The 26521-nt window shown below is 41.5% G+C and overlaps 1 long non-coding RNA gene across 1 annotated transcript in view; it reads right to left on the bottom strand.

The window, feature by feature from the left end:
* Positions 1–26521, bottom strand: part of LOC137770131 (uncharacterized) — a 31105-nt gene that overhangs the window by 2226 nt on the left and 2358 nt on the right. Inside the window, exons 2-4 of the long non-coding RNA XR_011075129.1 lie at positions 25158–25258; positions 17580–17667; positions 3423–3799 (exon numbers count right to left, since the gene is read on the bottom strand). This is a non-coding gene — a long non-coding RNA (uncharacterized lncRNA). The remainder of the gene's footprint in view (positions 1–3422; positions 3800–17579; positions 17668–25157; positions 25259–26521) is intronic.

The raw sequence follows: 26521 nt of genomic DNA, 5'->3' as shown, positions 1-26521 counted from the left end.
TCTTGTCAGCCTTAGAGTCCAAAAAGACCCACCCAAAAATATGCACATCAGGCTGGAAAATCATCAGGCTTTATGGATCAGACATGTGATTTTACAAAAGCTCATTAGCAACTCAAATCTGCTTTGTAAAACTCCAAAAGTGTATTTCTATCTGGAGAGTGCCTCTCTTTTCATGTTGTTTCATTTTTTTCCAGAAGTTACAATAGGCAAAAAGTATAACAAATATCAGTTACAGAGACTGACTTTGTTTTCAACACTCAAAAAAAAAAATTTCAATCCACCCACCAATGGCAAAAAGCAAGTATTTATTTGTGTGTCCCACTAACACTTTTTCTTTGCAACTTTCCCTGCCTGGGATGATCCCTGTAGCATTTATGAAATTATAAGCATATAATATTTTCCATCAATTTTTATCCTACATCCAGATGCAAAAACCGCAAAGCACAAAGCTATTTCAACACAGCGCACTCCCCTCAACCTTTAAATGGAAATTTACTCAACCCTCTACCAGTAAATTTAACATTTCCAGGATTAACATTAGAGCTACCAAGGAAGGCTCTCAGCTGGAATTGGGGGCAGGAGAGGGAGGATAGGGCTACTGTACCAGTGATGGTAACTAGGCTGAAGAAATGGCTGCAGTGCTTTTTTCCCTTTTCCCCCTCTGGTTTGCTTTGCTCTAGCCGTGGGAACTGACCTAACATTTTTTTCGTTCAACTTGGAAAAAAAAAGCAATACAAACTTTTAATATTTCTGGGTCATCCAAACTCACCTTTGGGAATTTGGGGGCCCTTTCTCCTCCCACATGAAGGAGAGAACAAAATACAAAAAGGCATCACCTTTTCCCCCTCACTTCAGCACATTTTAGCACAGGCTGCACTTTTGCCCCTCGCTTCAGCCAGCACAGCCAGAAACAGCCAGGAGATCCAGCAAGCCAACTCTCCTGGAGTTGGATCTATCATTTTCAAATTCCACAGGTAACTTCCACCTCTCAGAAAATACTGCTGTTTCATCCCGTGAATGACTCAATAGCCAGCATAGTTAGTACTAAAGATGTGTTATCCCTCACTCCTTCATCTTTACTTTTCTCAAGCTGTTTTTGCCATATTTCAATGAGTCAGAGTTGGGCTAGCAAATCCCATTTCTGACACCAACTGAGGTAGGGGTCCTCAAGACCACCCTCCCCCAAGGTCTGATGATTTACTAGGAGGACAGACAATGTTCAGCATATAGTTGTGCTCACAGCTAAGATTTATTACTGTGAAATGATACAAAACAAAACAGCAGATAGAAAACGCACATGGAGCAAGCACATTAGAGCCCAAGGCTTTATTGGGGGACTGGTCATGTAGGCACTTTCTGCCTAACACATACCAAAATTCCAGACTCCCAGGAGGAAAGCAGGTATCCAGCATAATCCACACTGGTTGTACAAACATTTTAGGTACAATGAGCCACTCTTATCAGTTCTGTGGATGGTGGGAACCCTCCCCAAATCACATCTCAGACACCAGCAAAAGGCCAACCTTGTAAGCAGAACTTCCTAAGGATAAGCAGGCTCAGATCTGCTATGTTAACTCTTTCCTACACAACCCCATTGGCCTTTAACTTAGCTGGCATATCCATGAGGCTTGGGCATCCTTAGGAGCTGTACTGTACCCAGGCCCCCAAGAAGCCTAAGGTGACAGCATAGATCCTGCATCTGAGATAGCCACATCTTCCTAGTAATAATGTAGCTGTGAGATTCCATTAATGCCCAGTGTGCTAGGTTGAATAACAGCCCCCAGAGATTTCCAGGTTCTAATCCTTGTGACCTATGAGTGTTAATTTATGTGGTAAAAGGGATTTTGCAGATGTGATCAAGTTAGGGATCTTGAGATGGGGATTATCCGTTTGGGCCCTAAATGTAATCACAAGTGTCCTTAACAGAAAGAGGCCAGAGGGAGATTTGACTATAGAAGAGGTAGTAGGAGATGTAATGATGGAAGCAAGAGGCTGAAATGATGTGAGGAAAGGGTCATGAGCCAAGACCCTCCAGAAACTGGAAAACGCAAGGAAACTGATTCTTCCTTAGAACCTCTAGAAGGAGGGCAGCCGTGCCAACACCTTTATTTCAGTCTACTGAAACCCATTTTGGACTTCTAGCTTTCAGAACTGTAAGACAATTTTGTGTTGTTTTAAGCCACTAAGTTTGTGGTACTTTGTTACAGCAGCAATAGAAAAGTAATACACCAAGTCTTACTTCTTTCCTGGATATACCATTTCCATTTCATAATGCATGCTTGCTGGGCAATACCCACTTTGTTGGCATTTTTATTTTTGACCCACTCCAGAATGGGCAGGTCAGAGAATAACATCATGTGCTATTGCATAGTTAGCTTCTCAGGGTCCACCAGCACTCAATAACAAGACAATAATTACCCCTCAAATGGAGTATACCAGGCAGTTGTGTTAGGAAAATGCTCTGTCCAAAACCCTAGTGGGCACCACTGCTTAGTGCCACAGATGCAGTCTACTGCAAGCACTGTCAAGCACTGATATTTGAAGCTCAAAAGGCTCATTAGAACTAGCCAGTCAAAATAGGAGGGCAGTCTGTATAGCCTGCTAGATAGTTTCCTTATGTGTCCTCTTACTACCACTTCCTTAGTCAGTATAGTTATCTGCTCATCCCCTCTCCTCCCTTCACCTGGCATCCTGTCCTGCTCTACTGGTATCTCATAACTGGGCTGGAAGATCCAGGTGGGCTCCTAGTTGTATACTCATCCCACTAGCACTGTTTAATTTGTGGCATTTCCCCACTGGGAACATTCCTAATAATCAAGAGAAGTATTACACATACGCAACACATCTGTTCCCACAATACATTCAGAGGTATCAGTTACAACCACTTGGGTGTGTGAACTTTTCACCGAATAAAAGATAATACAGACAAGTTTCAAGGGTCACAATGGTATGGCCTCTTTTACCATAGATAAGGTCAACTTTTGGCAGGAGTTACACGTCTGACAGGACACGGTTTTTTCTATGACTGCTGGAGGACTTCAGTGTGGTAAATTCACCTTCATTGTCTCCAAACTTTTTTTTTTTGGCAGGAAGCGTCTATATTGTCAGTGTTTACTAGTCACACCTGCTGGCAAGCATCTGCTAACATTGCAATAATGCCATCAAGACAGAAACTTTTGATTTGTCAACCAACAGACACTATTTACACAGGAAACACTTTGGACATCAAAAAACTTTTCTCTAACACTTTATGAGCATTCATAGCACAAAAAAGTAACGTATCATTTAAATTATACATTTTTACAATGGTACATTAAATTGGCTCAGAGCCTTAATTTTTAATTTGATTTAAACATTGCTTTTAGTCTGATGACAACACCAATGGTGCAGAGTTCTGGAGATATGTTCCAAGCAGCACTCACCTGCGGCTTTTCTTCAGTTCCAGAGTCTCCGAGGCAGTCAATAGTGTTTTGTCAAACGCATCCTTTAGGTTTTTCTGTGAGAATGCAGAACACTGCATGTATTCGACAGCCTTCAGGTCACAGAACAGCATTTCAGCAGTCTGCGGAGTGAGAGGTTTCTGTGTTCTTGGCAAGCTTCTCGATAATAGAGGGTATCACATTTCTGAGATCAATTTTGGTTCCAACAAACAAGGAGTCTTCAAACAATGGTGAATTATCTCAGGTACCCACTTTTCTTTCACATTTCCAAATAAGGGCCGAAGACCACTGAAATTTTTCAGACTAGAAATATATGTTTGTGGATAGCTGAGGGGTTGTTCTGTCAAATCTTTCTTGTCCTGCAGGATCAAAAAGTCCATAAGTGTATGGCTCTCACCAGTTACTGACTGCATAGTTGTCAGAAACCATGGAACGTATTCAGACATTAACTTATTGTTGTATAGCATATCAAGACACATCTTACCAACAACACCATCACTCACAACACAAATTGCATTGCTGAAATATTTTTTACTCCACTGGAAATATTCCAAATATAATTTTGAACTCAGCTTCTTCAACTGATTTGAAGGACCTACCTGTTGTTCTGTTTTTTGGTTTTTGGTTTTTTTTGAGGCAAGGAATACGACTTTATTCGGAAAGCCAGCAGACTGAGAAGATGGCAGACTAGTGTCTCCAATAAACCATCTTATCTGGGTCTAGATGCCAGTTGCTTTCATAGAATCAGAGAGGGAGAGGAGGTGAGGAAGTAAAGTAAAAGGGCCATCAGTCTTGCAAAACATCTCCTGGAATGACCAGCCTCAGTAAGAGGATGTGTTAGTTTCTTTTTTCTTGCAGCCATTCACAGGTGGGCAGGGTTTCCTGAGGCAGGCCATTATGTATGATTATAACAAAAGCAACGAAAAACAAAGGTTAAAGTCAAAGAAACAGATCCAGTGTGGAGTCTGATTTAGCTCTTCCCTGTTACAATTCCCCACTGTCAATGTCCATTCCACAATCTTGTGGAAAAAGGGGTGACAATGTTCTAACTGCTCCGTCAGATGGATCTTTCTGAGAGTGTCCGCCATCGGCGGCAGTGTTCCAAATGTTGAGATTTGTCTTCTGTTCCACTTTGGAAGTGTCTACTTTACACCTGTAGACTTAAAAATATTCACAACCTAAAAGTTGAGAGTTATCAGGAATTTTGAGGGCTTCATGCCCAGGAGGCCGCATCTCAAGTTAAGGAATTTAGTGTTTTTCTATGTATGGGAAGATGCAAGAGTCTGGGCTCACTGAAATCATTTCTTTGATATGCACCACAGCTATCTGGAGCCTGTATCCTGTATTTTCACATCCTGAGTGTCCTCAGGGCTCACCACAGGGAGTGGCTGCAGTCTGATGGCTGCTAGATGGCAGGTATTCTTCACCTTCCTGAATTTCCTCAGGGTTTATTAGCTCACGTTGGAGGGCTGCAGTTGCAGATGACTGATCCTCTCCTCCTGGTCAGGAATCTAACCAATATTTGGGAGACATTTCACTATCAAATTTTGTCCCACGGTGCTGGAAGGCTCATCCCAGGTCAGGCAAAGATTCTTGATATGCCACTCCAGGTGCTATTTTTTGGATTAGGCCCTATTGATAATTAAAGATTCTCTGGATCCTCTAATTATGATCCAGGAGACATTTTCCTTTGCTGCTTCTTCCCATACCTAGATCATATTATTACAATTATTGTATGTTATAAAAGTGATCTATTTCCTTAAGATGTTTAGCCACAGGAGTTTTGTTGGAGGCCTGGTTACACACTGGGTACTGCAAGAGGCAACAATTTTATAAAACAGGATATAAGTAATGCACCTAGTAACATTGACATAGTGCAGCAGGGAGACACAAAGCACAAACAATTTGGAAATAAAGAACAAATTAAAACAATGATTGACATAAATATCAAATCCACAGGAGAGCCAGCTGGAGACAACAAATTCTGGCAGGATCAGGTAGAGAGAAAAAGATAAATGTTTCGTCTTTGTTTACAAAGGCATACTTTATCAACTTGTAGGTCATCGCATAAGAGAAGGTTTTTCTGAAAAACAAAGATTAAAGCCAGTATATTTCCCAAAGTCATAAAGCTACAAATCATATTTACCACTTTATTCAGTCTCATGTAATTAATTCCCATTCATCTGGATGAAATAATCAGGTTTCTCAATAGTTTTGTCATATGTTACCCAGTCCAGTGATATTATCTAAAGGCTATCAGAAACTTAGATTTCTTAAAAAGTTCCTTTTTATCAGTCTTCTTGAAAATCTTCATTTTGTAAAAGCATCAGGACAAAACTTAAAATAGCATGGTTAAAGATTTGAGTACAATGTAATTAGCAGGAAACTTGGATATAACATTTTAGAATAACTAGTGTTACGACTGATAACATATCAGGACATATCAGATGTTAGGGATTCCATATAAATTTTGGAATACCTATATAAATGACATTTATCCATACACCATAACCTAAGGTTCATCTCCAATCACTTGACAATGTTTTTGAAGTAATTTAACATACTAAGTAAAATTAGTTTGACATCTCTCTCTGAGATGTCTCAGAGACGTTCTTTCGAAGTATCTCAGAGTCAGGTGGAGACTAAAAAGCTTTATTCAGATTTTGATATTTAGGAAGTTTGTTAAAAATATCAAAAAGGTTTTTTATTTTTGAATTTTATTTCTTTTTTATACAGCAGGTTCTTATTAGTCATCCATTTTATACACATCAGTGTATACATGTCAATCCCAATCTCCCAATTCATCACACCCCCACCCCCACCCCCCGCCACTTTCCCCCCTTGGTGTCCATACGTTTGTTCTCTACATCTGTGTCTCTATTTATGCCCAGCAAACCAGTTCACCTGTACCATTTTTCTAGGTTCCACATATATGCGTTAATATATTTTTCTCTTTCTGACTTCCTTCACTCTGAATGACAGGCTCTAGATCCATCCATGTCTCTACAAATGACCCAATTTCATTCCTTCTTATGGCTGAGTAATATTCCATTGTATATATGTACCACATCTTCTTTATCCATTTGTCTTGTTGATGGGCATTTAGGTTGCTTCCATGACCTGGCTATTGTAAATAGTGCTGCAATGAACACTGGGGTGCATGTGTCTTTTTTTTTTATAATTTTTTAAAATTTATTTTTATTTATTTATTTATTTTTGGCTGCATTGGGTCTTCGTTGCCACGCGTGGGCTTTCTCTAGTTGTGGCGAGCAGGGGCTACTCTTCGTTATGGCGCACAGTCTTCTCATTGGGGTGGCTCCTCTTGTTGCGGAGCACGGGCTCTAGGCACATGAGCTTCAGTAGTTGTGGCATGTGGGCTCAGTAGTTGTGGCTTATGGGCTCTAGAGCGCAGGCTCAGTAGTTGTGGCACACGGGCTCAGCTGCTCCGAGGCATGTGGGATCCCCCTGGACCAGGGCTCGAACCCATGTCCCCTGCATTGGCAGGCGGATTCTTAACCACTCCACCACCAGGGAAGCCCCGTGCATGTGTCTTTTTGAATTATGGTTTTCTCTGGGTATATGCCCAGTAGTGGGATTGCTGGATTATATCGTAATTCTATTTTTTGTTTTTTAAGGAGACTCCATACTGTTCTCCATAGTGGCTGTATCAACTTACATTCCCATCAACAGTGCAAGAGGGTTCCCTTTTCTCCACACCCTCTCCAGCATTTGTTGTTTGTAGATTTTCTGATGATACCCATTCTAACTGGTGTGAGGTGATACCTCATTGTAGTTTTCATTTGCATTTCTCTAATAATTAGTGATGTTGAGCAGCTTTTCATGTGCTTCTTGGCCATCTGTATGTCTTCTTTGGAGAAAATTCTATTTAGGTCTTCTGCCCATTTTTGGATTGGGTTGTTTGTTTTTTTAATATTGAGCTGCATAAGCTGTTTATATACTTTGGAGATTAATCCTCTGTCCATTGATTTGTTTGCAAATATTTTCTCCCATTCTGAGGGTTGTCTTTTTGTCTTGATTGTAGTTTCCTTTGCCTTGCAAAAGCTTTTAAGTTTCATTAGGACCTACCTGTTTTTATTAGCCTGAAGGGTGCCTAGTAAAAAAGAAAGTGGAAGGGGGTTTAAGCCTTAATTGAGGAGGTGAGCCAAACTGACCAGAGGATGGTGGTGGGTTAAGACCACATACAGGAAGCACTGCAGAAAAAGTCTTAGACAGCAGGAGGGGCAAAGTTCAGCTGGCGGCTCACTCCACCAGACTGACAGTCACAACAGGAATGAAGGACATTGGTGGAAACTGCCCTACTGGCCCCTGCCTCCCCAAGCTCCAAAAGTGAGCACCTCGTGGTGCCTCCAGAAGCCGTCGTGAAGAAGCAGTGTTCAGAAGCGGTCCTCAGGCCTTCACCTATGCCTCCACCCTGCACCCCCATCCCAACAGCAATGTTCTGGGCGAACAGGTCAGGACCCCATCTAAAAAGGTGAGTGGGCCATTGTATAGGCAATGAACGCCTATGGTGTCAAACGCCAGACTGCTGTCAGTTACAGAAACATTCCCCTGGGACCCAGCGGTCTCCATGTGTCACGTGACTTTTTGGAGGTACACGAAAGGTGCATAAAGGCGAATCACCTGACGATCAATGGCTGTAGTGAGCGCCTTACCCCGCACACTTGGCGCCGCGTGAGCCTCCATGGCCTAGAGGGGTTACGTTACATTCCTCGGTCCAATTCCGTCCTCCGTGCTTCACCTGAACAAGGACCCCCTTTGCCTAATTTCCTGCCCCCTGAGGCCCGGAAAGCCCTGGCCAGGTGAGATGAACAGAAGGGAGGAACGGACCTAAACGGAGCTGCGGGGAGCGCCTCACACTGGGCTGAATCAGACGCGTCCGCGTGGCGACCTGGACCTATGGGAGTCCCCAGAGCGGTGACATCAGAAGCGCGATGTCAGAGACCGCACGGCGGGCAGTGCCGCGGTGTCTAACCTGGACTCGGGGAGTCCTACCGCGTCCTTTATGCGAGGAGATTCTATTCATTAACTCCACAATAGTATACATACAAATATGTTAAAGAACCAGTTCAGGGGGCTTCCCTGGTGGCGCAGTGGTTAAGAATCCGCTTGCCAATGCAGGGGACACGGGTTCGAGCCCTGACCCGGGAAGATCCCACATGCCGCGGAACAACTAAACCCGTGCGCCACAACTACCGAGCCTGCGCTCTAGAGCTCGTGGGCCACAACTACTGAAGCCTGCGCGCCTAGAGCCCGTGCTCCGTAACAAGAGAAGCCACTGCAGTGAGGCCCGTGCACAGCAACAAAGACCCAATGCAGCCAAAAATAAAAAATAATTAATTAATTTTTAAAAAAAAACCAGTTCATTCAACTTTTAAACGTCTTCGAGCGTCACTGTTGAAATTAAACACATCATGATTCTTTTCATTATTTCCAGAAAAATAGAATTCTTTGACACTCTTTAACTGGTTTGGTAAAAATCTCTGCCTGTAAGGAAACTCCTTCCAGCCCAATTTACCATTTGCTCCCATATACTTGGAATATGATTTATTGAGGGTAATATTAGAACATTTTCAATGTAATTATGCCAAGGCAGACTAAACACCTAGCTGGGAAAATTCTTTGACTTTTAGTTCCAGGATCTTCCTGGTGTTTTTCAACTATACTCCAAAACCTATTTTTCTCCTAGTTTTACTGAGATATTAACATGCAACATTGTATTTTAATTATATCTTGTATTTAGTTTAAGGTGTACAACGTAACAATAACATAATAAATTATTATGTACAACATAATAATTTGATATATATACATATATAGTGAAATTATTACCTCACCTATTTTTATGTTATCGTATTTTTGCCACGATTGTTCTCAATAGTCCTACAGCATGCAAAATATGCTTGTTCATTTCTGTGAGTTTCCAGGAGGAAATGCTCAGAAATAACTGCTACATTGTAGATATTCAGAAGAGTATTTTGTATAAACCAAAATTAATTAATGAGGTAAAGTGCTAAGAATAATATCTTAAATAAATGCACTTATTTGGGCTGATGAAAGTTCTATGAAGCTCAAGTTTTTTGGTTTATTTCATGTTCATTTGACTAGTTTCTTAGATAGGCAAAGAAAAGTCCAATAAAAAATCTGCAGAGCTCTATCTGAGCATGATCCAAATTATCCCCTAAAAACTGCTGCCACTTTGACTTTAAATTTCCTTCTGTTCTTCTTTGCGATTTCTGGGTGATGATATATCAAGCTGTATACTTAACGGAACCCAACAATTCTTAGCGGGGAAATTTATACAAAAATTACCCATGAGTGAATGAGTCTGTTTGGTGAATGATGTAAACTTTTGAAATGCACACTTTTTAATATAAGAATGAAAGAGCCTTTGTTTTTTGCTTGTATTTTTGGCCACGCCACAGGGCTTGCAAGATCTTAGTTCCCCAACCAGGGACTGAACCCGGGCCCTCGGCAGTGAAACTGCAGAGTCCTAACCACCAGACCACCAGGGAATTCCCAGCCTTTGTTTTAAGGTATAATTTAATAATAGTGTTGTTAACCATTCTTTAATTTAATGTTGTTACCTTTTTTTTTTTTTTAATTTATTTATTTATTTTTAGCTGTGTTGAGTCTTCGTTTCTGTGCGAGGGCTTTCTCTAGTTGCGGCGAGCGGGGGCCACTCTTCATCGCGGTGCGCGGGTCTCTCACTGTCGCGGCCTCTCTTGTTGCGGAGCACAAGCTCCAGACGCGCAGGCTCAGTAGCTGTGGCTTACGGGCCTAGTTGCTCCGCGGCATGTGGGATCTTCCCAGACCAGGGCTCGAACCCGTGTCCCCTGCATTAGCAGGCAGATTCTCAACCACTGCACCACCAGGGAAGCCCTACCATTCTTGTATGATGGCTCTTCAAGTATCTAGATGAAGCAATTCTTTCTAAACCAATCACCTACAACAGGTGATTGGGTATCCATCTTTCCGCTACAAGACATCTCTATTTAGTCCGCACTTTTAGTCACCTGCTCTTTATTCCTTCCCAGTACTTCTCAGCTCAATATTTGTGCTTACTGTCACTTTATCATAATAGGTCTCCATTCCCCACAAGTCTTGGAACACCAACCTCTCTCGCTGTCTGGAATGCCCACTTCATGGGGATCTCATTGACTTTCTTCCCTTTCTGCCAACTTTTGCTTGTCATTCATTCCCATCTCACTGCAACATACCAACTAATATCTGTTTTCCCAAACGCCACTCATAGACTACATCTTGAAAATGACTCCATTCTCCGAGGTGTGGAAGAAAGAAGGCCCAACTGACCTCCCTCTCAAGGCAGACAGTTGTTGGTAGATGCCAGCTGGAAACTCAGCTGGGGCTGCTGGCCAGAAGCCTCAGTTCTCCTCCATATGGGTTTATTTGGGATTCCACACAGCAGCCGCTTAAGTCCAAGGAAGAGCATTCAAAGAGGACAGGCTTTGAGGTAGTCTTCCATTGTAGCTAATGCCAAACCTATTCCTTTGATATAAGGATCAGATATGAATTGTTTGGTTCAGAAGTGCATGATGCCAGGGCAGCTCAAAGAGAAAAATATTGTTTCATAAAATTGTTAAACCTAAATACCAAAGGAAAAGTTATACCTGATTTTGAAACATGTGTTTTAACAACGCAGCCTGAGGAAAGATGCCAACCAACCTCCACCTTTTAAAGGTGAAGGTGAATGAATTCTTCTGGTCCTAAGATGGGTTGGTAATCAAGACCATGAGGAAAGAACAAACTAAACTGGAGGGTTAAACGTCGAAAAAATGATGGGGGTCAGTGTAATTAGTCTTAAGGGCCATAGGGATGACCCATTTTGTACAGGTGGGAGGCCTGCACTACCTTAAGCCTGAGAGATAGCCTACCAGAAAAGAGAAGTGGCAAAAGGCCCGTGGATTTCCACGAACGAGGAAGAGTCCTAAATGACCAGTTGGTGGTGAAGGTCCTCCTGGTGGTGAGATATTTTGGCTGTAGACACGGTAGAAAGCATTGGCCCCAGGAAGGAAAAATGAAAAAGCTGGTCACAGGGTCTGGAGAATATCCTGGGGGAACTAACTCTAGGGATCATGGTTTCAGAAAAAGAAGGGCCCAAGAGGCGAGGGACAGGACTGAGTCTGGCACCAAGCGACCTCCGCAGGCACCAACGCTCCGCTGGGCAGGCACCAACGCTCCGCTGGGCCCGGCCGTCAACTCCCGACCTCCAGAGAACTGCGAGCTTGGGGATCAAAAACCCAGGCAGGAGAGAGGGAGACTCAAGAGGGAAGAGATATGGGGATATATGTACATGTATAACTGATTCACTCTGTTATAAAGCAGAAACTAACACACCATTGTAAAGCAATCATACTCCAAAAAAGATGTTAAAAAAAAAAAACTTGCCAAAATGTCACCCCCTGCCTCCAAAAGCAGATTAAAGAAGGGAGTGTGCAGAAATCAGGATGAAGAAAACTTAGAGAAGCCCCTTCTCCTATCAGTGGGCCACCAGGGTTTATCTGGGTAATGAAATGATAATAGGCCTTTTTGTCATCTTCTTTTTATAATTTATCCATTTAAATTTCAGTCAACATTTTAAAAATATCCATTCAGAATGACAGGCGTTTCCAAAGTATCAGTTTTTTTAATCCTCACCCTTTTACAAATGTGAAAACAGGCTCAGTATGGCTACCAAGGAATTCTCCTGAATCATTGAAACTGTAAATTTGGGACCTAAGTCTAAATCAGTTTCTCATTTTATCTTGTCTAACTTCTTAAAATTCTGTTTAGGGACACGGGGAGGGAGAAGGGTAAGCTGGGAGGAAGTGAGAGCGTGGCATGGACATATATGCACTACCAAATGTAAAATAGCTAGTGGGAAGCAGCCACATAGCACAGGGAGATCAGCTCGGTGCTTTGTGACCACCTAGAAGGGTTGGATAGGGAGGGTTCCGGGAGGGAGACGCCCGAGGGAGGGGATATGGGGATATATGTATACATATAGCTGATTCACTTTGTTATACAGCAGAAACTAACACAACATTGTAAAGCAATTATACTCCAATAAATATGTTAAAAAACAAAACAAAAAAACCCCCGGCCAACTTGCAGTGTTCGCAGCTCGCTGAACGTGATAGCAAGCACACTGCAGCATACGCGAACACGAAGGAAAACTGCCGCGTCCCAGCGGTCTCCGCACCTCTTGACTGCCTGGTTCCAGATCCTTCACCTGCACCAGGCGCTGGGAAGGAAGAGAACTTGGGCTTGGGTGTCCCGACCTCGGAGAGGAAGGTAGCAGGACAAAGTGAACCAGTATTGAGAATGCCATTTGAAAGATTTTTCCAGGGGTGGGGTGGGGGGTGGGGGAGTAGATTGCCAGCGCACGCGCAGAAAGAGCTGGATGCCCAGCCTCCTGACTGCCCATGGCCTCACGTGACCCAAGGAATGCGAGCACCATTAAGCCGGGTCCAAGCGAGTCACGTGGGTCAACTGACTGCCTACGCCACTCCGGTTCTTCCAGGTCCGCTCTGCGCAGCACAGAAGCTAAATCCACAGCCCGGAAGCTTCTTGCACCTTTGGAGCGGGACTTGGTCGTCACAGAACGGGGAGATACTCAGGCAGGAAAGAGGAACTGATGCCCAGTTACCCGCGGGATGCCTTTGGGGAGAGACCTCCGGAGCCAACGCCCTCCCTTGGAAATAGGTTTCCGTGCCCGCGCGCGGGCCATTTGGAGCGGGGACTTCAGAGGCGTGGCCTCGGTGCTGCCCTGGATCCAAGAGCTCGCGTCGTGTGAAGGGGCTCCCTTAGGCTCACGGCCCTACAGCCTCTGTCAAGTGGAAAGGTGCTGGGCGGGCTTAAAAGCCCTTGCTTAGGCCCCTTAAGCAACGACTGAGTTGTAAGCTTCAGAGAGCACAAGTGCCATGTGTGGAGGCACCAGTGTGGAGCATCTAATGTCTCTGCGGGTGTGAGCGTTCAGATGGGAAACCTGAACAGGAACTTCCACAGGAACGCTTGGACCGAGCCCATCTTGCGCTGAAATTGAGAAATTTGGAAGTGCAGGTGCACCCTGGTTCCATTCACTGTGTCAAAGGCAGCCTTGTTTTTGTACTTAAACACCCTTCAGTGTGTGCAGTTTAGGTCTTCTCTGCTGCCAGAGGCAGGTGGCACAACGTGCAAACGTTCAGCAAAGGTAAATTGAATTTTCTTAACTGCCTGAAAGCGTCTCACTGCCAGGCCCAATGGGACTTTTCTTCTATAGTGTTCTCAACTAAGAAAGATTAGCCCAATCCTAATGCTGGTCGGTGGATTTGGGCAGACTCTTAATTGCTGTTTCCTATTTCAAGCTATATTATACTTTGGTGAAAAGACTCAATTTCAATGCTACAAAACTCTAATTTCAGCTTATTTGAAAACCTCGGTGGTTCTAGTCCCAGATGTTTTCTTTGTTTTGAGGGGCAGTGAGGATAAAAGGAATGTGATATTAATGGTTATAAGACAAAAATACTGTTTATACACAAAACTTCTGAATTTGCCCTACACTAGCACACAGTTGGGAATATTCCTAATACAGTGTACAATTATCAGGCTTTAACTCTACTGAGGAGGCAAAGCGACATGAGTGATTAGAGGAGCAGTAATAAACATAATGATGCTGACATGGATAAACTGTCTATAATTACTGTCTAGATGACTCATCTCCCATGATCCCTCAAAGCTATTTCACTAGATTTTTCCCTCCATCAATCCATAAGATCACTTTCTTCTCCCTGACATGCTTTCTTGACTTCCAGGACACCCGTTCTCTTGGTTTTCTCCTACTTCACTTCCTGCTCCTTCTCAGGTTTTTGCTGATTCTCTTTAATATTGCACCTGTTCAGGTGTTCTGTTGATGGACTGCTGATGTTTGGAAGGTTCATAAAATTAAGACACATAACTCATAAACTTTTTTTATTCTGTAATATTAATTTTTCTTGCCCTTATTTAAGCAATATTACTAATTATGTTATTATAATTAAGACTTTAATATTACTTAGGTTCTATTGACAGTAATAATCTAAATCAGGGGTCAGCTAACTACAGCCATGGGCCAAATCTGGTTTACCAACTTTTTGTAAATAAAGTTTCATTTCAAAATAGCTATGTCCGTTTATTTATGTATTGTTTGTGGCTGGTTTTGAGCTATAACAGCAGAGTTGAGTAGTTGTCCTAGAGACTGACCCACAAAGTTTAAAATACTATTTATTGTCTAGAGCTTGGCAGAAAAAGCTTGCCAACCCCTGACCTAAATGACTAAAAATGTAAAATGTAATTGTGTTCTAAGTGTATAGATTTTAATATATTTTCCCCAAGTGTAAATTAAATTACTGTAAACATTTTTTAAATTATTTTCACACATTTTTAAGAAGTTATTTTTCTTCTAAAGTTTTCCGAATTATCTTCCAAAATTAAAAGGCAAAATGTGTTATAATTAAAGAATATAAAGATTTTAAGTCAAAATTATTCGGAGTTGGACAATCTTAATTTTTGGCAAATGTAATTAAATCTTACTAAATATTGTTATAAAAATAAAACTAATATGATTTTAGTGTTCACAGTCCATCCAGTTGCCAGTGTTAGTAGTCAGCATCATATTTTGTGTATATTAGGTCTTGACATTCATACAAAGGACTTTAAAGATAATATGAATTGTTTAATATTCTTAAGTGTTTCTCAGCCACAGCTGTTGCAGATACTGTGCTAATAACCTAATTCCTGAGTAATTCTGGAACCACTCATTGAAATATAAAGAGAAGCAAGAAATCAATTCTCCACACTGTTACGTAACTGTGCTATGTAAGAATCCCTTGCGTTAATGCTATCTGAAAGGATTTGACAAAGTAATTTGTTACGTTCTACTTAAGTGCTTCTGCTACTCAAAACCTTTCCAGTCTCTGAAGCAACATCCATCTATGACGTTGGCTATGCACAACCGAGGAGGCTTCTTAGCATTTGGACCCAATGTCATTTTCTTTTGAGGACACACAGCTAGAGATATGCTGGGGTGTTTATCTCCTGGGGCGTGAATGGTAGCAGAACATACCACCCCAAAATATGCCACTTTGGCATCAGGATTATTTTTTGCTGAAGACAATTGAGAAAAAGCAGATATAAGGAAAGCTTTCTGCCCTCCCCCGATTTGCCTAAAAGCAGGACGTAAATTCATTAACATGTTCCCCCTCTTCTCTCTACCAGGAAGGACAAAAGTTAATTACTGGAGACAACTCTAGATGCTTTTTTCAGCCCAGAGACAGCACCAGAGGAATCTCCATAACACATCTTACCTTCCATTAGTTCCCCCATATATTTGCCTTCCCACAATTTGCTGCCCTAGAAACTCAAAAGTCTTTTCCTTTGCCTTGTCATTTATCTAAAAATTTATTGTTCTTTTTTTGAGATGCTATATAGGCCGAGTTCTAACGACTCTTTTGAGTTACTCATCTCCGAGTTGCTCCCATGTGTTTGCGTGATGCATACATTAATAAACTTTTTTAAAAATAAATTTATTATTTATTTATTTATGGCTGCATTGGGTCTCCGTTGCTACACACGGGCTTTTTCTAGTTGCAGCCAGCGGGGGCTATTCTTCGTTGTGGAGCGCTGGCTTCTCACTGCGGTGGCTTCTCTTGTTGTGGAGCACGGGCTCTAGGCACGGGCTCCGGTAGTTGTGGCTCACAGGCTCTAGAGCGCAGGCTCAGTAGTTGTGGCACACGGGCGTAGTTGCTCCGCGGCATGTGGAGTCTTCCCAGACCAGGGCTCGAACCCGTGTCCCCTGCATTGACAGGTGGATTCTTAACCACTGCGCCACCAGGGAAGCCCATGTTAATAAACTCTTTGTTTTTCTCTTAGTCTGTCTTGTCAGTCTAAATACAGGGCCCCAGCCAGAGAACCTAAGATGGCTAGAAGGAAAAGAAAATCTTTCCCTCCCCTGTAGGCCTTAGCAGTTTAGCATGTTTCTGATATGTGGTGGCCACTACAGTGCAGGGTCCTCTTGCCCAGGTCAAAGAGTAAATACTGCCTTGTTGGGTACCTATGAAAGCCCTAAGCAGGCCACATCCTTTCAACAGACCATGGAGTACAAATGTAACCACGGTAAAAACATGGCCATTGGAAAAAAATGAAAGCCCAAATTAACCTCAGCAACTCCCTTACGCTGCTGTTAAAGTCACCCTGTTCTGACTCACAAGCCTCCATGTTTCCTTCTTCTGGGGATGTCAGGAACTATTTGATGACAGGAATCTTCTACTAAATTGTCTACATATATGACTAATTACTTGATGCATTATCACCAAAAGCCTATAGCCTTTAAGAGGGCATACCATAGAAAGGATGCATTTAGAGTACCCAGCTAATTGCCAAAAGAAGATATGTGCTCCAAAGGACGACATATCTTCGTATTAAATGGACCTAAGACTTCTGCACACATATATTTTAATGAATTTAACTCCTTTCTAACTTTTCAGTAATTGGAAATATAATAGTGTAATTTCACACTATTCAAAGGAAGCCTAAATTAAAGGCCAGGGATCGCAGAATTTGAAATAAAGAATCTTAGTCTAGCTGGAGGCACTTAATAAATACTAAAATTTAAACACGTGTAACTGAAAGCACCTCTGTTTTAACATGTAAAGTACATAATATAATTTTCCCCTCTAAAAAAGAATGTGGAATGCTACAAATGTATTATAGCTTGTTAAATTAAAAATACATGTGTGGGGACTTCCCTGGTGGCACAGTGGTTAGGAATCCGCCTGCCAGTGCAAGGGACATAGGTTTGAGCCCTGGTCCGGGAGGATCCCACAGGCCGCGGAGCAACTAGGCCTGTGTGCCACAACTACTGAGCCTGCGCTCTAGAGCCTGCGAGCCACAACTACTGAGCCCACGTGCCACAACTACTGAAGCCCACGTGCCTAGAGCCTGTGCTCCACAACAAGAGAAGCCACCGCAATGAGAAGCCCACGCACTGCAACGAAGAGCAGCCCCTGCTCGCCGCAACTAGAGAAAGCCCGCGCGCAGCAACAAAGACCCAACGCAGCTATAAATTAATTAATTAATTAATTAATTTTAAAAAAAAGATCTTACCTGCCTTCAAGGTGGTAGAGCACTAGGCAGAAGAAGCCAGGTTCCTTGAATAAATGCATGGAGCAAGACCCCACCGATCCGTGTTAGACTATAATGTGAACAATAAATAAAACTTTATGGTGTTGAGCCCCCTAAAATTTAGGGTTATTTGCAACACTAGTTCGCCTGAATATCACACAATTATTACAAACTTTATAGAATTGTTGTCAGGAGCAAAGAAAAATAATCTTGCCTAAGAACAAAAGCTCAGGATCTAGACAGATGGGTGTCAAATCAACGAGTCCTCTTTTCTCTGATAAATGTTTCATTAATGAATCATATTGGTGCTCTAAGATATTTATTCCAAGCTAGGGAATTTTGTGTTAAAATACTTGTCAAACTTCAAAAGGTGATTAAATACATTACCAAGGAAATTTTTTTGTAAAGTATTTAAAAAATATATTTAATTATTTATTTGGCTGTGCCGGGTCTTAATTGTGGCACATGGGATCTTCGTTGCGGCCTGCAGGATCTTTAGTTGCAGCATGCGAACTCTTAGTTGCGGCATGTGGAATCTAGTTCCCTGACCAACGATCGAACCCAGGGCCCCTGCATTGGGAGCTTGGAGTCTTAGCCACCAGGGAAGTCCCTGAACCAAGGAAATTTAATATTTTGCCTTAATTTAAAAAATTAACTGTGCGTGTTTCTCTATTGTGATGAATACGGTTTATACACAAAATTGGGAGTTGAGGGCATAGCTTATTTGATTGATTCCATGCAAGAATTTGGATTCCTGATATAATATGGAATAGCTAAAAGTTTAAATAAATGTAATATAAAACATGAAGTTTCAGTTGAAACGTAGTAAAGTTAGAGTGTAACTAAAATACCTCATATATTTTAAGAATTTGCTCTAGTAAAACTCAAGAATAAAACTACCCTAGTGTTTTTTTTTTTAAGATTTAAAAAAATTAATTAATTTTTGGCTGCATTGGGTCTTTGCTGCATGCGGGCTTTCTCTAGTTGTGGCGAGAGGGGTCTACTCTCCATTGCGGTGCATGGGCTTCTCATTGCGGTGGCTTCTCTTGTTGTGGAGCACAGGCTCTAGGCACGCGGGCTTCAGTAGCTGTGGCACTCGAGCTCTAGAGCACAGGCTCAGTAGTTGTGGCACACGGGCTTAGCTGCTCTGTGGCATATGGGATCTTCCCAGACCAGGGATCGAACCCATGTCCCCTGCATTGGCAGGTGGATTCTTTTTTTTTTTTTTTAACATCTTTACCGGAGTATAATTGCTTCACAATGTTGTGTTAGTTTCTGCTGTATAACAAAGTGAATCAGCTATATGTATACATATATCCCCATATTCCCTCCCTCTAGCGTCTCCCTCCCACCCTCCCTATCCCACCCTTCTAGGTGGTCACAAAGCACAGAGCTGATCTCCCTGTGCTATGTGGCTGCTTCCCACTAGCTATCTATTTTACATTTGGTAGTGTATATATGTCAATACTACTCTCTCACTTCGTCCCAGCTTATCCTTCCCTCTCCCCGTGTCCTCAAGTCCATTCTCTAGTCTGCATCTTTATTCCTGTCCTGGCAGGTGGATTCTTAACCACTGCACCACCAGGTAAGTCCCAAGGTTCTTTTTTTTTTTTTTTTGATGTGGACCATTTTTAAAGTTTTTATTGAATTTGTTACAATATTGCTTCTGTTTTATGTTTTGGTTTTTTGGCCACGAGGCATGTGGGATCTTAGCTCCCCGACCAGGGATTGAGGCTGCACCCCCTGCATGGGAAGATGAAGTCTTAACCACTGGACCACCAGGGAAGTCCCTGGTTGTTTTTTTTTTTTTTTAAATCATTACTCTGCACTGTTATTTATTTATTAATTTATTTGGCCACACTGCACAGCTTGTGGGATCTTTGTTCCCTGACCAGGGATCAAACCCGGGCCCTCAGCAGTGAAAGCACCGAGTCTCAACCACTGGACCGCCAGGGAATTACCCACCCTAGTGTTTTTAACTTAGAATTTTGAGTATTTTGGTTCAGGTCTCAAGAGTACAATTTGTTTTAAGGAAGTGGCCCTACAGACCAATGTGGAGGGTTGGGTTTCCCTTTCATGCAGTGATTTCCAAACGAAGTTGATTAGGCCTTCTAACAGTTTATGAAAGCAGTAAACGTGGAGTTGCAAGCCTTCCCCTGAATTTCAAAAAGTTTACTAGGCACTGTGCTTTAGATGAAAGTGCATGGCCTGTGAGTATCACGTATGTGGGTTCTTTACCCAGCTTGCTCTTTGATATAAAGCCCAGTTACTTCACCTCAATTTCTCATCTGTAAAATGGTGTTAGAAAAACTTAACTCAAGTTTTGTTTTTTGTTTTGGCTGCGCTGTGTGGCTTGTGGGATCTTAGTTCCCAGACCAGAGATCGAACCCGGGGCCTTGGCAGTGAAAGTGCAGAGTCCTAACCACTGGACTGCCAGGGAATTCCCCTTAACTCAAGTTTTAATTGTTAATTATACCTCAATAAAGGTGAGGGGAAAAGTGCTCAGAGGACTGTTTTAAGACTTACATGAGACAATGTTTGTAGAGTCGGGCACACTGATGATACACAATAAATGGTTCTTCTCTCCTTGCCCTCTCTGCAATAAAAACTACTGGTAACAATTACTAACAATAGGATGGAGAAGATAACCTGCATATTATTTTTATTTTTTAATTGCTATTACATCAGTTCAGTATGGGATCGTTTCTTTTAGAAATATTTATCCAAAGTTTTGTTTTGGCAGTATTACATGTATGCAGTTAAACAGATGAGAAACACAATTCTTTTCGTATTGTATTTCTTTTGGTAACCAAATTATCTTAAAATCTGGTGCACAATGATAAAACATCAATAAAAACTGTCCTTCAGATAGAGAACCACAGGATTAGTATGTCAGGGCATATTCTCAGAAATGAACACTAGATGGCAGCTCTCAGACAAGATTGTCTGGGTCAATGGCCCACTTTTGTTTTCCCCTCCTGACAAAACCCAAGCGAAGTCTTTTCCGAGTGTCTTTCTTACCCAGTGGATCCCACTTCCCCAGGGACCCTCCCACTTGCCTCCATCAGGACAATAGTTACTAACCTAGAAAAGAAAGCATCTGTAGAGGCTGCTAGAGAGAGAAGATTAAATTAAAAAAAGAGAAACCCAACAAAAAACTAACCTGCAAGCCTTTCCCTCTATTATATTTTATTTTCCTTTTAAAATAATAAACACAAAGTGATTTCATCTTTGTGGTGATTGAGAGGGTGGAGCAGGGGTAGTAGGGAATCTTCTTGAATCAATTCTCAAGAACTCATTATGTTGTTCTTTATAACAGCAAGTTAAGTTTTTTTTAGCTTGTTCTTTTTCTTTTTTTTAAAAAAAAACCTCTCTACTCTCTATTTTTCTTTCATTCATGCCTTAAAGTATTTATTAAGTATTTACAGTGTACAACTTGGTACTTACATCAGCTTGGTGCTGAGGGTGGGAGATGAGAAAGTATATTTGGATAAGGTCAACCCTCTACCCTTCAGACCACTGCAGTCATAGGGGAAATAAGACAGCGACATAAATGTCAGAGTAAGGTACAATTTCTGGCAGGCACACTTTTGGTACCACAGCACAAACAAAGTCATATCAAGTGGCATTCTCTTTGTAATCAACAGATTTGTCCTTCTCTTTTGGAGACCTCTTATGTACATTCAGCAGTTTTACTCAGCTCAATGTGGCTAGCTCATCCTGGTTCTCTACTTTGTATAGCAACTGCTCTATTTTCCAAAGTCTAAATTTTTTCCCCCAGCACTTGACAGAGCTCACACTGATGGTCTCTTTAATGATTTTTGCTTCATTAATACTGTGGTCTGGGACTTCCCTGGTGGTGCAGTGGTTAAGAATCCGCCTACCAATGCAGGGGGACACGGGTTCGATCCCTGGTCCAGGAAGATCCCACATGCCACAGAGCAACTAAGCCCGTGTGCCACAACTACTGAAACCCACGTGCCTAGAGCCCGTGCTCCACAACAAGAGAAGCCAGCGCAATGAGAAGCCCGTGCACCGCAACAAAGAGTAGCCCCCGCTCGCCGCAACTAGAGAAAGTCCAGTGCAGCAATGAAGACCCACTGCAGCCAAAAGTAAATAAAATAAAATGAATTTATTAAAAAAAAATACTATGGTCTGAATGTTTATATCCCCCTCCCCAAAATTTATATTTTGAAATCCCAGTGCCTAATGTGATGGTATTAGGATGGGGAGCCTTTGGGAGGTGCTTAGGTCATGAGGGTAAAGCCCTCATCAAGGGTGGAAGATTAATGCTCTTATAAAAGAGACCCCAGAGGGTTTGCCTACCACTTCAACTATGTGAGGACATAGCAAGAAGGCACAGCTATGAACCAGGCAACCATGCTGGCGCCTTGATCTTGGACTTCCCAACCTCCAGAACAGTGAGAAATAAAGTTCTGTTGTTTATAAGCTAGCCAGTCTGTGACATTTTGTTATGGCAGCCCGAATGGACTAAGACAATTAATGACCCTTTCTGTTTCTGAAAATTGTACTGATTTATGTTTTATCTTCTCAGAAACTTGTAACATTTTTCAGATTTCTTCAGTAGTTCTTTCTCAAAGTCCATCTTAAATTCATTTCCCTCTGCCTTTTGCCTACTTTCTTAGAGCCCTGATTGGAATTTTAAACCCAGCCTTCTTAACAGTGAGTTGTATTCTGAAGTGACCATGAATCAAAAGAGTCCTCAGCTCCTGTTATCTTCTGTTAATGTTTGGACACATCCTTAGGAATTTCTGTTCTTTTTTTTTTTTTTTTTTCTTTCAAGTGAGGCTTATTTTCAACAACTTGGGACTTCATTATCTTGTATATTCTACTTTTTTATAGAAAGGAACTTTCTCTAGACTAAAATAATACATGCACCAACCCACAACAAGGCCATAATAATGACAGGCTTCAAGGCCACTCTGTGAATGTCAGGCCTCACTGTTAAGTGCTACAGGAAGCTCAGCCTGAGTTGACTGTTTTCTTCTTGGGGATTTTTCACCTGACCTAACTTCCTGTGTAGGTGCCCTAGTGGCTAAATCCTCCTTAATGCTCAATTTGGGGTATGTTCCTTTGACAATGAGTTCTAATATGGAACGCCCTTTCCCTCCACGCACTGTTTGACCCAGAAAAAGAGCTCCAGAACTGCTATTCCTGTGAGGGTTCTGGGTCAAAGGTGAAGAGGTAGGCAGGAAGAAGAGGGGCAGGCTAGCTCTGTGGGGTACAGCCCACTTCTTTGATCTCTGAGTGCCATGCCCTCCCTCCCTTGCCTCCACCTCTCCTCCACCTCGAATGGCCTATACAGCCTCCTCCCAAGTTCCTGCAATTCCCCTGCTTCCCTCCACCTCCACCGCCAGAGCACACCCACTCCTCGGGCCTGGGGCTGTGTGCCTAAACTTCCCTCGTGGACAACAGAGATAGAGATAGCTTTACTGGGGGAAAAAAGACCTTATTTTTAGTAGAATAGAAACTGGGAGACCTTGGTTTTTCTCTATCCAGAACCAATTTACTTTGCTGTTATTTCCTGCTTCTTGCTTTTCTCATCTATCTATGTGTTGGTTGGAAGAAGTTCAATCTGTAGTTTTGCGTGTGTTAACGTAGCTGATTTCTTCCTAATTGGAAATGAGTCTATAGCATTTACTTATCTAATATGAAATATAACACACATACTGAAAACTACATAGAACATTACACTATTTAAATAATCATAAAACAAAAAAAAGAAATAATCATAAAACAAAACTCCTTAAACACTATCCACAACTATACTAGTTTTGTAATAACCCCACAACTGCCACCCTCCCTCTAAGATCACAACCCTCTCTCCTCCAGAGGTAAATTCCACTCTGATTTCCTTAGGAATCACTTTCCTGCTTTACTTTCCCCCCCTCCCCCTTTTTAGTATCATTACCTCAGTGTGCATGCCTAGCAGTGCACTTTGGTTTTGACCGTTATTGAGGGTTACGTATGTAGATTTACACTCTACATATTTTATTTGTGCTTTGCCTCTTTCCCTCAACATTGTGATATTTATCCATGTTGCATTTACCTGTAATTTGTTCCTATTCATTGATAAACGGATTTCTATTGTATGAATATAGCACACTCGTCTCATGTTCACAGATAATGGGATTGTTTCTATTTGGGGCTCCCAGGGACATTCTCGTCCATATAGCCCGGAGTACAGGTGCTTATGTATCACTTGTGGATTTTGTTAAGATGCAGAGTCTGGTTCAGAAGGTCTGCAGTGGGGCCCATAAATTTATATTTCTAACAAATTGTTGAGAGATGCTCAATGTTTAGCTGGGAGTGAATGTGCTAGGTCATAGGTTATCTGGATCTTCAATTTTCTAGACAACATGAAACTGTTTGGAAAGTTGTTGCATCTATTTACACTTTCTCCAGCAGTGTTTGCTTCTGTTGCTCATCATACATGCCAGTGTTGGTTATTGTCAGATTCTTAATATTTGTCAACCAGAGGGGTGATTTAAACTTACATTTTTCTGGATATTTATGAGATTGAATGGCTTTTTACAATTTATTTTATCCAAAGAAATCCATTTGGATTTCTTCTTTTTGGAAAATGTTTGAGGTTCCCCTCACCACCCATTTTATTTGTCTTTTTCTCACGGAAAAAACTGCTGTCCCTTTGACCACTGCTGGGGAGGAAAAACTTTTCCTCCAACCTCTTAAATTCAGAAGGGGGACCTGATAATTAAACTGACAAAAGACCGTTACCAAGAGTAAAAGGTTTATTCATATGTATCTGGAGCTAACTAAGGAGGTAGCTTATATACCTAACTTAGTAGGGAAAAGGGACTGGGGAGAACCGGCTTCTATGGGAAGAACAAATAGGTTTCTTTAGGGAAGACAAATGGGTTTTTAGAAGAACAAATGGGGAAGAAAGTTTGTGATAATGTTTGTTTATGCTGGTGTGAGTGGTCTTTTCTTCTTCTTTATGGCCATGAAACCCCTGGGAGAGGGATTTATAACGGTTTACTCTTGGTCTCTCTCCTGGGAGTAGACCCACGATGAAGAGGGAATTTTTGGCAGCCTTATTTCCCAGAAGTTTCTGCTTTTAGTCAAATAAGGGAAGCTCTAAGAATGCTTCTTTCTGCACCCATTGATTGTCAAAAGTCTTCAACTTAAAATAATGTTCATACTAATTCTGGGGTTCTTAATATGTCCCTACACCATCATGTAAATTTCTAAGTATTTTTTTCTTCTTGAGGTTTCTAACTGATGACGTATCAAGCTATAATTAACCACTTGCTTGTTACTGGAGAAATTTAGCTTTATTTTTGGACCTTTCATATTAACAATGCTTCCAAAGGTACTCAATTTGTATTGTTTTATTTATCTTATTAATTTAATTTATTAAAAAGAAAGAGGATTTCTGGTGTCCATTTTCAGTAGAATTAAATACCAGATAGGTAAGTATTTGTACTTTAGCTGACTTGTTAGAGATGCTTTTCAGCAGTCTAAGCAAGAATGAACCTTTTAGATACATTGTGTTGATTTGGGGGATACAGTTCTTACCTTTCTGACAAGAGGACTCTTGAAGTTGACTTAACTTGGTGAAATTAAGGGCAAATCATCAGAACTTTTGTCTTTCCATTTCCCTACCAACTTCTCTTGTTCTAGGGGAAACAAAACAAATAAAATCAGGATAATGATATCTTTTTTCCCTAAGCTTTACAGTTCTTCTAGAATTTTTAGAACCCACTAAGGTTCTCTTTCTCTCTCATTTGTTTGTTTCCTTTTGCCAAATACCTCCCCGCCCCCTTTTTTTTCCATGTTTGACAGAAGCCCAGAGTGAAATATGCTCCATCACAGCAAATGAATTAACCCAGGCAGAAAATTTTCCTTTCAAATTTTCCTAATCATATTGACATTTATCCCTGCTGCAAGTCCTTTTAATATGACGTAAAATGTATATTAAAAACTAATGAATAAAACAAACCAATAGGAAAGCGAGCAAGGATTTGCAATATGTTCCCAGAAAAGAAAATATAAATGGCTCCTAAATATAAGATGCTCATCTCCTAACAGAAATTAAAATTAAAGCTATTATGTGATACAATGACAATCTTATCAAATCGTCAAAGACAAAAAAATATGCTAGGGACTTCCCTGGTGGTGCAGTGGTTGAGAATCTGCCTGCCAATGCAGGGGACACAGGTTCGAGCCCTGGTATGGGAAGATCCCACATGCCGTGGAGCAACTAAGCCCATGAGCCACAACTACTGAGCCCGCGTGCCACAACTACCGAAGCCTGCATGCCTAGAGCCCGAGCTCTGCAATAAGAGAAGCCACTGCAATGAGAAGCCCACACGCAGCAACCAAGAGTAGCCCCCACTCACCGCAACTAGAGAAAGCCCGTGTGCAGCAACAAAGACCCAACAACAAAGACCCAATGCAGCCAAAAATAAATAAATAAATAAATTTATTAAAAAAAATAAGTATGCTAATATTTTGTTGATGAGTTTATGGGGAATATATATTCATTGCTCGTGGAAGTTAAATTAGTACAATGCTTACAGAAGTTAAATTAGTACAATCCTTACAGAAGGCAGTTTGACACTTGTCTATCAACATCTCAGATGCGTATAACTTGACACAGAAACTAACTTCTACAAATTTATATCATCATACACTTGCACAATTACAAAACAGTTTATTTTTCATTACAGCATTATTCATGATAGGCAGAAGACTGGAAAGATCCCAAATGCCCATCAATAGGAAACTGGTAAAAAAAAAATATTATAGGATATATGTACCATGGAATACTGTACAACTCTACAAAAAAAAGGATAATACTATATACTCATATGGAAAACAAAAATGTTTTTAAATGAAAAAAGCAGGATACAGGGACTTCCCTGGTGGTGCAGTGGTTA

This window comes from Eschrichtius robustus, chromosome 10 (assembly GCF_028021215.1).
Source record: "Eschrichtius robustus isolate mEscRob2 chromosome 10, mEscRob2.pri, whole genome shotgun sequence".
Lineage (NCBI taxonomy): Eukaryota > Metazoa > Chordata > Mammalia > Artiodactyla > Eschrichtiidae > Eschrichtius > Eschrichtius robustus.
The sequence above is the reverse complement of the archived record's forward strand: the minus strand, read 5'-3'. Positions and strand labels throughout refer to the sequence as shown.